We start from the raw sequence: 12,406 nt of genomic DNA, 5'->3' as shown, positions 1-12,406 counted from the left end.
GATAAAAGGCTCATGAATTGTACAGACAAAAGGAATTGATGAGATTAATTTATCCTGAAAAGCAATCCATAGGGAAAATCAATTTTAGAAGATACATGTGTTTCTGAAAAGCACCACATATATCCTATTTTCCAGGATTACAAAGCACATAATTTTAGAAGTACTATAGAGGTAATTGTCAGAGGACATAAGCAAAATCATTTTATTTAAATAGAAATGCTATCATTTCTAGATCAGATTGATACCACAGAAAGTACTTCCTTCAGAGGTTATTTCCCTTACATCTGAAACCTACAGACCCTTCATTCTGCCCAACTTCATAACCCTCTCTCTAGCTCTCTCAGCATCCCATTGGCTACACAGAAACTCTCCAGAAGGATGTCAAAAACTCATAGACCAGCAGGAAGCTTGAGTGTCCGGTATGTAGCGTGGTCACTAAGTTCAGAGTAGCACACCTTAAATGGCCTGTGTAATTCATCCATGTAATTTACACTAAGCTGATTGATTTAGCACTGACACAAAATCAGGGAAACATGAAAGGCAGTGGAGCTAATGGAATAGTTTTGAAAGTGACACTCTAAACTCCTTTTCCTGTTCTTCCTCTTACCGGTCTCCTAGATATTTCTGACTGATATTTCCTACTTAGCATTTTCCCAAGATTTCCATTTATGTTACAATATTGTTTATAACAGATGCTCTTGAGTGCTGTTTAAAACAGATGCTCTGTATTCAATCCTTTACTCCAAAGTTAAAACTAAAACCAGGAAAGCACAAACATGATGAGATTCATCCAGTGATAGGATTTACACATAAAATCTAAAAGGTTGCTGCCACTGAGAATCAAATGTCAGCTGTGATAAGCAGTGGTAAATCCTTTTCACAACATGCAGACTATGTTTTTTATGTTTGTAATAGGAGTGCATTCAAGTTTTACAAGTTTTTTAGCTTAGAGAACACAGAAGAAATTTTTAAGATCACATACAAAAAGACTGTACATTCATTTTCTTTCAGAACCAGAGAAGAGAGTATTCGATCCATATTCCCACTAACCCTTGCCTTCTTCTAGCAATTTCAACACCACTGTATTTCACATGACGATATAGTGATGTTCTTCAGAAAATCAGATTCCCTATAATTATTTAAATGCATTATTTCCTGGGCTAATGGTTTGAATGTATAATTCCCTGAATGAATAAAAGCACTTGCTGTTCTTGTATTTTACACCAGCAGGTGAAACCAGCTAAACCAACAGCTACTCAGGTGTGCTTGTCTGGGTGCATGGCCAGGCTTTTTCAACAGGTGGCCTTTGGAACTTACCATTGATTCAATGAGGCTGGAAGACATCTCATCCTCATTTAATAAGGTGAGGCAGAGAACATTTTTCGTGGGACTAGAAAGCAATTTCAATGGAATTGCAGACATACAAGAGAAAGCATTGACGTGTTCCCTTTGGAAAGATAATTAACACATTATATGACTGAAAAACCTTCAGCACCCCAAGGAAAGGCATACGTGGCTAGAAAAGCAGAGGCAAATCCTAGTCTGGGTTTACAAATGCCCAGTGACCCTAAGCACAAAAAGTGTGTTTAATGTGGGTATGCATGTGCATATTTAAATTATCTACAAAAAGAGTTTTTTCTAAGCATGGCTTTAATAAATCATTCAAACAACTCTTTGAGTCACACACCAGCTATGTCCAAAGGGCACAATATTTTAGCATACTTATTCTTTCTTTGTATTCACCTTTATTTTGGTTCCTTTCTCAGCAGAGAATTGAATAACAGCAGAACACTGTCTGTGCCTTTTGGGCTTGCCGTAAGGGAAACTGAGATGATCAGGATAATATTTCTGATGAGAACTCTGTCAAGAACTGAAATATATAAAAAAGGATGACCAACTTTCTGCTGTAGGCCAGCTGTGCCTGTTCAACACGCACAGCTTTACTCCTGCTGACAGTGCAGCAATAACAGGGACACAGTGTGCTTACATGAAGAGCATCTCTCACGCATCTCGGAAAACTATGGAGACTGTACAGTCCAAATCAATTCACACCCACTGGGAACCAGGGGCAAAATACACCATTGCAGGAACTGGGAATTTTCATTTCTGAGGCAAAGGAACTTAGTTTACTATCTGACAGACTTCACGTATTAAAGATTTAAGAAAATATCTGTTCTCTGCAGATGTATATCTTTCCATTATATTAATGTCTGACATTGCCCATTTGTCTCAGATTTCCTTTTCAATTCCCCTTCTACAATGACAGACCAGAGGCACCCACCTCTGAAGGCACTCAGCTAAGGCTGATTGGTCCTGGAAACGTAAGACAAATTTAAAAAAAAAAAAAAAAAGAAAGAAAGAAAGAAAGGAAAAGGAAAAAAAAAAAAAAAAAAGGAAGGGAATATATTCCTTTCCTCAGGGATCTTTCATTCTAAATAAATAAGCAATGTAATTTAGGTTCATAGAACACGAAAATCCAAGCTTTGGCTCCAATTTAAAGATGTTACCTCATCCAAAAAAGTGAACACATGTTTATGTGTTAGTCTTTTAATTTCAAAATTAACTGCAAATTCAATTTATAAATTTACAAATTATGTAACATTTCCTCTCATTTTAAACAGACTTCTATGCTGTGAGTTTATTTTGTACATTACGTAACACATTTACATATATATATATATGAGTTTCTCAAAGGTTTGTGAATGAAAAGCTCTATTATCAGCACTGAGCTGTAGCTAGCAAAATTCCTTGACATTTAAGTTAAAGCTTTCTTCTTTGCAAGATCTAGGGGTAAAATAGTAGGACTCTGCCATTGGCTAGATGGTTATAAACCATGCCTTTCATTTCTGTGCGTTATGATCTTCAGTCTATTAAAAAGTGATTGTTTCAGCTGCCTTCAAGCTGCCTTCATATCACATAACCTGCACATCTCACAGCCCATTGCAGAATAATCAGTTTTATGAGAGCGTATTTAATGCATTCATGTACTTAGGGTATTTCATACTTCATGCCATGAGGCATTTCAACTACATGAAGCTAGAGTGCTGGTCATCTTAAAAAATGCCTGGATCTCCAAGTTCATTAAATAAACTGTCATATAATGAAAAGAAAAAAGATTTAAAGAAGTCACAGCTGAGACCTAGGTAATGGGACAGAGTGTACCCTCAGCAAGCTTGCAGATGACACAAAACTGGGAGGACTGATACCCTCTGGATGGCAACCTCAGCAGGCTAGAAAGTGGGACTGATAGATTCATGAAGCTCAGAAAGTGAAAATGCAATGTCCTGCTTCTGGCGAGGAGTAATCCCAGCAGCTCTGTCAGAGAAGGGCTTCAAGATCCTGGTAAACAACGGATTGACCATAATCCTGCAACACTCTTTCACAGCAAAAAAAAACATCAAGAGCATCATGGGCTGCGCTGAGGAAGAATTACTGGAAGCAGGGGAATGAAGGTACTCTCTTCTCAGCACTGGTCAGGCCATGTTTGGAATGCTGTGTCCAGTTTTAAGCTCCCCAGTAAAAGAGAGACATAGACATGCCGGAGTGAGTCAGTTGACGTACCACAGAGGAGAAGAACAGTCTGAAGTGTCTCCAGAGGTGGGAGAGCCTGGAGAATAAAAAGGCTCAGGAAGGATCTAATCAATGTTTATAAATACCTGAAGGGAAAGAGCCAGATTCTTCTTAGTGACATAAAATAAAAAGTGATGGCACGTCATGGCTTTAAGGTTTCTGTTATCGGTATTCCATATCATAACATCATGTAGTGCAGTGGGAGTTGAAGAGTTAATGCTCCAGTTCTGTGGATTGACAATAATTCTGGGTACCTTGTTCTCAGAAGAGAAGAAGTACACCTCCCAGAAGACTTCACTTTCCATTTCCATTTAGATGGAAAGATAAAACTGCACACAAGTCATGAGATTTTTCTTTTTTTACTGCTCGTCTCTGCACTGTGCGCTCCCCAGCCGTCTCACCTTCAGTTTTAGAGTTAAGCCTTCAGTTTTGGACACTCACTCAGTTTATTTGATTAATTAACTTCAATTCCAATTACATTGTATTATATTGTGTTATCTTGCATTCTGCTATCATATTCAGTAAATGAGTTTTTGCCCTTAGCTCATTGCTGTTTTGTTTTCAGGTCCATCCCTCTACCTTTTCCCTTTTTCCCTCTTCCACTGGGTCCATGGGTCCCTCTGCCCCATTTATAACAAAACTGGGCCAAAGCAGTCCAAAACCATTTACGTGGGCATGAGTTCAAATACAAGGAATCCTATTTAAACTGATGAAAAATCTTTTTACTCTCAGAGTGGCCAAAGACTGATACATGTTTCCCAGAGTTGTAATGAATCTCTACTTGGGAACATTCAAAACACAACTGGACAGGATTCTGGGTAACCCATTCTAGTTGACCCACCTGAGCAAGGGGGATGTACTAGGTGATCTCCAGAGGTTCCTTCCAACCTAAATGATTCAGTGATCCTGTGAAAGCAGACACCTGCCACTGAGATGGAGGAAGCTGCCTTTAAGGAGCTGTTTTTAAAAAGCAGTATAGAATTGCTCTACTGCTTCTGGCTTTAGCACCATAAATTTCATCAAATCTGGACTCTTACCTAGACCTTAACTGCATGAGTTTAAGCTTTTACTCCAGGAAGAACATCAACCTGCAGTGCTAGGGGAAGAAAAAAAAAAAAAATTTGTTTCATAAGAAAACACAAGGAGTGAAACAGTGAGACTGTAAACTTAGAAGGCAAATAAAGATCTCAAAAAATATTCTCTTAATTAAAAGGGGGAAAACACAGTCACTAAGTTAAAACTCTTAATTTCAGAGCATAAACTCAGATTTGGCTGAACATTTAGATACACTATCACCTGCCTACTTGTCAAGGAAGTTAACTGAAACTCCATTTCAGCACCTGTACACAGCTCTCCGGGTTGGTGCCCTCTTGTGGTGCCAGTGAAACAGCAAACAGAAGCCAGGCAAAAACATCTCACACTGCTGTCTAAGACTTCCCCTGAAAAAAAATAAAAAATCCCTCACATGCTTCCTGGCTCTAGCTCTCTTAACGGGAAACCATTACCACCACATACTCTTTCTGCCCTCTTTCATGCTAATCTCACAGCAACCTCAATTAAAATTATAAGGAATTTCAAAAGAACAGAGATACAAATCACAAATTAAACCAACATTTCTCAATTTTAACTGATAGGATAATCTTGGTGAGCACCTGATAATATTCCAACAAAAACCAGTTTTGTTTTTTGTTTTGTTTTGTTTTGTTTTCCAGAAGACATTATAGGTGTTCTAAGCAGCCTTGAAATAGAATTTCACAGCTGAGGAATGTTGAAACTTGAGTCATTTCCTGTGATATGGCTTTGGAGACAATACCAAAAGATCAGCAGAAACATCCACCCTTGATAAGTTAAACCCAAGCACTCAGTGTCAGAGTAGCTTTGATGGAAAGCCTGAGAGGTTGTTAGCACGTTCTCAGCTGTGAACTTTCCAATTATGAAAGGGAAGATTAATATCGTCAACACCAGACACCTGGAAGTTGACTACTTCAAAATGAGTAACCTTAAGCTCTATATATATCAAAGGAATGAATGAAGCATCTCTAGAGAGTAATTCATCTCATCCAAAAACTACTGTTTTAGACAAAATGAATCCTTCTCTGCAGATGTTTGATTCATTTCACTGACTACAAAACTCAGCATTTAAACTTCCAAGATTGTATGTCAGATAGGATAAGATTGCATAAAATGTCTACTATCTGAAAGCTGTTATATCAGACATCTACGTAGGCATTTTCTTTGGGAACATATGTCCAGAAATGCCTGGAAAAACAAATTCCACAATGACAGATATGTTCTCGGCGTAAATCTTCCAGAAAGCAGCATAGTTATTACATAGCTAGTAGTTACTGATATCTGAAGACATTATAGACTGCTATATAATACATATGAGCCTTCAGTAAAAAAAGCACAATATTGAAGAATTATACTAATGGACGTTTCAAGTATTTGAATTTACTTTTACTATCTTTTATATTCTGTTTCAAATAGAAAGATGTATTGATATTCATAAAGATATATCTTAAAAACAATTGAGTTTTTTTTATCCAAGCACATTGTTTTCAGTGTGAGCAGCATGAAGTCACCTTCTAGAAAAACAATACAGAATTAAATAGATTCATAAGTCAAGCCAAAGTAGAATAAAGTTACTCTGCTTGAGCATGCCTAAACTTCAGAGGCTGAAGGCTGTCATAGGGCTGAGTTGAAGCAAAAACACTCATACAAAATTCACATTAACTCTTTAAGATCTTTTTCCACAAATTCTTTTACTTCTTTGTGTCCATTTAACTATTTTTTAGAAAGCTGTTAAAATGAAATTCTAAAAATATTTCTACTCTTCTGTTTATAAATAAAAACAATCCTATCTTATTTAACTTACTAATGTCAAAGAAATTTTGCTAACAGCAGTGAGAAAATGGATTAGTAAATAGCATGAAAAAACACTGCCAGAATCATTTGGGCTAATGCAACTTGTCAAATTACCACACATTAGTTGCAATGCAATGACTGATCACTACAAGCTCCTAGCCAGTTCCAATGGCAACACAAGATACAGTTGTTCCAGCTCTGAGTTTACTTTCTTTCACAGCTGGAAATGGTTGAAACACATTCATTCATGGATATTAGCATGCTTTTTGATTGTGTCTCCATGCACAGAATTTAATTTAAATATAGCAAAAGCTATGTAACTTATTTATATCATCAGAATGATTTACTATGGAAAATAGAGTTACCAAATGTCTCAAATAATCATAAAATCCTTGAATCGCTCAGGTTGGAAGGGACCTTAAAGATAATCTAGTTCCAAACCCCTGATGTGGGCAGGGTTGCCAAACACTAGATCAAGCTGCCCAGAACCCCACTCAACCTGTCCTTAAGTACCTCCACAGATCGTAAAAGTAAAAAGAGTAAGAGTAAAAAATTTCTTCCTAACATCTAATCTTATTTCCCCTTTTAGTTTACAGCCATTCCTCCTTGTCCTATCACTATCAGACTGCGCTAAAAGTTGGTCTCCCTCTTGCTTATTGGCTCCCCTCACGTCCTGGAAGACCATATTAAGGTCTCCCCAGAGACTTCTCCAAGCGAAAAAATCACAGAACCACAGAACCATAGAACTGCAGGGGTTGGAAAGGACCTCTAGAGACCATTGTGTCTAACTCCTGCTAGAGCAGGTTCCCTACACTAGGTCACACAGCCATGTGTCCAGATGGGTCTTGAACATCTCCAAAGGAGACTCCACAAACCCTATAGGCAGCCTGCTCCAGTGCTCTGTCATCTTCACTGTAAAGTTCTTTGGCATATTTGAGTGGATCTTCTTATATTCCAGATTTTCAGTATTGCTTCTTGTTCCATCACTACACACCACTGAAAAGAGTCTGGCCTCGTCCAATTGCCTCCCAATCCTTCAGATATTTATAAATATTGATCCCCTCTCAGTCTTCTCTAGGCTGAACAGTCCCAGGTCTCTCAGACTTTCCTCATAAAAGAGATGCCCCAAGTCCTTTATGGCCTTTGCCTCTCTCTGCTGGACTCTTTCTAGGAGATCTCTGTTTTTTGAAGTGCGGGGCCCAGGAGTGGACACAGTTTTCCAGATGTGGCCTCACCAGAGCAGAATACTAAAACATGTGTAATTTATTTTTGCTAGGGGAAAAAAAAAAAAGAAAAGAAAACCACAACAAAAAAAAACAACACTTAACTGTAAATAAGAGAAAGATCTCCTACAAGTGATCCAGACACTGAATACAAGCAAATACCATTTTCTCTCCCCCAATTAAAAAAACATCTTCAGTTGTTTTCCTCATAAAATACATCTTGAGGTAGTTCTGGAACAACACTGTTATTGAGTTTCATGCCAATTTTGTATATAACTTAATTAAAGTTTTTCCATATGCATCAATTGTGTATTTTCCTATTAAAGGACCAACCATATCTCAGCTCTTTTTAAACCGAACAAGATAGACCCTTCTTATAAAACAGACCCTCTACTCCCCTGCCTTCATAAATTGTCCAATTTCTTTCTCTTTTTAATCTGATCACACAGAATTAACTGTAAGTGATTCTGATAAAATCTAACCAGTGCCTTTCTCTGTCTCATTAACACTCCCATCATTGCCAGAGATATCTGTCCCTATGCACCCTTCTATCACATTGATCATTTTCACAAATACTACACATTTTTAGGCCACACTCATTCTCCCATTGATTAATAAACCTGTTTATGTATGGTAAAATGATTCAGCCAAAGTGCTATGGTGACACAAACTAATGTTTTTGAATTAATTCAGTATGGGAATTAGAAAATTTCTTATCATCTACATAGACTGAATGTTGGGGGTTGGTCTCGATGATCTCTAGAGGTCCCTTCCAACCCCTACAATTCTGTGTGATTCTGTGTGTGACTTTCTGCTTCCTAAAAAACAAATTTCCATAGGGAAGAGAACATGCAGCCCAATGACTATTTTAACTTTGAACTGAAAAATATAATATGGTCACCTCTGATATGAGAGAAAGAAAACCAATGATCCAAAGTCCTCCTTTTCATTCAGGGATGAAAAGCAACCACAAGAGGCTGGGAAAGAAAATGTGAATCAAGAGCCTGCTCCCTTGTAAAGTGATGGAAACCACATGGGTCAAAGGGGTAATTTTGAAAGTGAAGAAGTAACAGAAAGGCAGGCAGGCTTGAAAACTGTCTCTTTTCCTTCCATTAAAATTCTCTCACATGTGAAAAAGAGAATACTCTGTTGTATAATGCACTCTTCCATTTAATGGTGACTTTAGGCACCTTTAATACCTAAACCTACAATATGCCCTGAGCTTGCACCTCTGCTGATAATTCAGTGCCTATTAAAAATTATCCAAACCTCAGTTCATGGCTGCTTTCACATAGGATCGATGACATCTCAGCTGTAACTTAAGCTTCAAACAGAAGAAGCATCATGAAATACTGTAAAAATATCTAGCTGTGAAGAAGATTCTTTGTTGCCTTTGACAGTATGAATACTTATATATTTATGCAACAACATGTATTTTATGTTGTTTGCAATATTTTACAAGTGCTTCTGATTTACTATGAATAAAAATTTTATATACTACTTCAGTGGTCTGTTCTGTGACAGCTCAGTATATCAGAGTAAGATATGCTTGATGTTTGCAGTAGTTCACTATGACATACTATGCTATAAATGACAGATTAGTCTTTTATTTCGCATTAATCGAAATACTTAGTTGAGTGGTAGAGTACGGGCATTTACAGCAGTATTCATTCTACAAATGCAACAGTACACTTGATTTTTAATTGGACATGTTGCTGAAGACTGTGAACATCTCTTCCCCTAAGTATTCCCAAATATTGGTTGAAACAAATGGTTACTCTGAATTCTGTGTGTTATGTTTAACTATTTCTCAAAAAAACACCAGAGGCTTTTGTCTAAAACAGTAATGGAATTTGATCACTTAAAAACTTCAGTATATTTAGTTTCTAAACCAAATATAGAAAACAACCTTGACAAACAGCAATATAAACTTTACTTTATAATTTGAAGTACAGATAATTTCATTAGCTCTATACATAGAGCAGCAATACAAAAAAGTTACTTAAAACAATAAAAATGATGTCTATATGGCTCTGATTTTCTGAGTATGTCCAAACCACTTACATAAACTGTATGAACAAGACAGCCATTTGTGAATTTAATATTCCTTTTCAGTAGTGAAATGGTCCACACGTATGTGCTATTTCATGTTCTGTCCATTAATAAATATTTTACTCAGAGATGGCTTTTTTAGAGTTACGAACATCCAGTGCAAAGAAAGAACCACTGGAATACCAAATTTATTTTATCTACAATTAGGAAGATGATCACAGTAATTAACTGACAGTATGGAGTTTCACAACTAAAGTAATTATATAGAAAAAGCTGCCTGAGGTTGCACTAAGCACTCTCCAATTAGTGTACAGCACAACCACTGTACAAGACAAAAGAGCACAGTGAAAAAGAAAACAATGTTCCTTATAACTCTTCATTAAAGGGGGACTGTGAACACGAAGCTGTTTTCTACAGTCTGTTGGACAAGTACTTATTAATTTCCACTTGCATCATTTCAACTTTTTTTTTTCTTTTAATCATTATAGTGGTTACGTTATCTCCTGCCTTTGCAGGTTACCTCAGCAAAATATCCCATATAAAAAACTTACTCTGCACACAGTCTAGCCAATCAAATAATCACAACTTTATGCTATAGTTAAGATCAGAGCAATTGCATTCCCAGATTAACAAATTGTTACGCTACTCTTTCTGAGTGAAAAGAAAATATACTATTCACATTGCAGTTCCCCTGATTCATTTTTATACCAAGTAAAAAGGTTTCTAATGAACCACCCTTCTTAGGAACTTTGTTCTTTTCTACTTTGCACTACTCATTCTTTCTACATATTTTCTATATAGTGATAAAAATACTTTATGGAGCAAAAAACACCTTGCTATATTATCAGTATTTTTTGCAAATGGCATCATAATCTATGCACAGTAATTTAACATTATAGCATTGCGCTCCAGTCCTATGGATTTTCCTTTATCAATAGATTAATTTGCTAATTTATCTTCAGCAGCCACATCAAATGACATACAAGTCATTTAACCTATTATCCCCAGCTATCCAGACTTCAATGATATTAATAACAATACTTTTTCACGACAGTTTTACTATGGCAGGCCTGACTACATTGACTACACTTTTACACTCCTTTCCTGAGAAAACATTGGCTTTGCAGACTGAAATTGGTGGGCCAACAATTAAGACTGTATGATTTAGCTGTTGTGTATCACTGTTACCAATTCCTTCACAGAAAATATATTTTGCACAGCACAAGAAACACATTTGTGGTCGCTACTTCAAGTTTCAGAATCTTTAATATTTGAAGAGTCTGCTCTGCAGCAAAGGAGATTACACCAAGGGCATTTTTAGAGATCACTAATTACTCAAAATAAGCCTTGCATTTACGCTTTCTTTCAAATATTTGGTATTAATTAATGTATATTCCAGTACAACACTACAAATGAATAGATACCTTAAAATGAACAATGAAGTACATGTGAACACAGAGATCTGAATGGGAAGTTACAAACAGATTTTTCAGATTTCCTGCCTTTATAAAAGAAAGCTTCTAGTGTTGAAAGTTGATTAAAAATAAAAAAATAAAAAAAAATTAAAGGACACTCCCATTTGATCTTAGGAGCCAGGGTTTGGAGTACGGAAATACATGTGCCTCGACTCTTTGGAAACAATTCCAAAGCAGCAGAACTAGGCATTTCTAGAATGAGGCAAAGACTACAGGATTTTGTGTATTTGAGCGCTATGTTTGTCTTCTGCTCTAAATGTTGTAATGAATGTACAAATCTTTTCTGGTCTTTTAGCTAGAAGATGATATCTCTAGCTGACTAGACTGAAAAACCTTTATAACTTTCTGTAACATGTGGCAGCCTGGTCTTTTGAAGGTTAATGTGTTGTACATGGCCATCATAAGACATAATTTGCTTTGCTTTTTATCAATGAAATGTGGCAATCAGTCATACTATGATAGTTACGTAAAGTTTTATTTAATCCTTTACTAACATTAAAGCTATAAAAATCTTCAGATTTCATTTATATACCTTAAGCAATGAAACAAAAGCATTTCTGTTACTATCACAGCTCTCGAATCAGTCAAATTTAGAACACAGTTCTAAAATTAATTGCACCAACTTAATTTTCAATGGTCTTACCTGTTGCATGAATTTCAGATCTTAGGTATTAGCAGCGCTAGAGTTTAGTTAGCTGCAAGAGGTTTGTGGATATGTTGCAAATTTAACCATTTACTCTGTTTTTAACATCAGAAAATTTAATTTATAAGCTGACTAAATAAAACACTGATTTATGAGGAAAAGAACAATCTGTATGTTACTTGAATAATAGTTGAGCATAGAAAAACTTAAGGCACACAACTCTGCAAATGTACACACATCTGGAAAGAAAAGGGTTGTTATGAAATCTCTTTGAGCACTCGGAATCTGCAATTTAGAAATACTGATATACTCGTAACTGCTCTGCGTTTACAATTCACATGCCCCTTCTTTGCTCACTGCTAAAACAATATGACTCTTGAAAATAACGACAACAACAAATTTACACTCTATTTACAGATTAGTCTCTATTTACAGATGATTTTTTTCCCCAGGTTTTGCAGCTGCTGCTTGAATTCAAGTTACACCAGACACCACATGAATGCTTAATCTATTAAACCTGACTTGGGGTTTTATCTGCAATGTTCAGTGTGGCCAGCTCAAAGAAACTATCAGACTGT

Source organism: Meleagris gallopavo, chromosome 2, assembly GCF_905368555.1.
Source record: "Meleagris gallopavo chromosome 2, MGAL_WU_HG_1.1, whole genome shotgun sequence".
Classification (NCBI taxonomy): domain Eukaryota; kingdom Metazoa; phylum Chordata; class Aves; order Galliformes; family Phasianidae; genus Meleagris; species Meleagris gallopavo.
The sequence above is the reverse complement of the archived record's forward strand: the minus strand, read 5'-3'. Positions refer to the sequence as shown.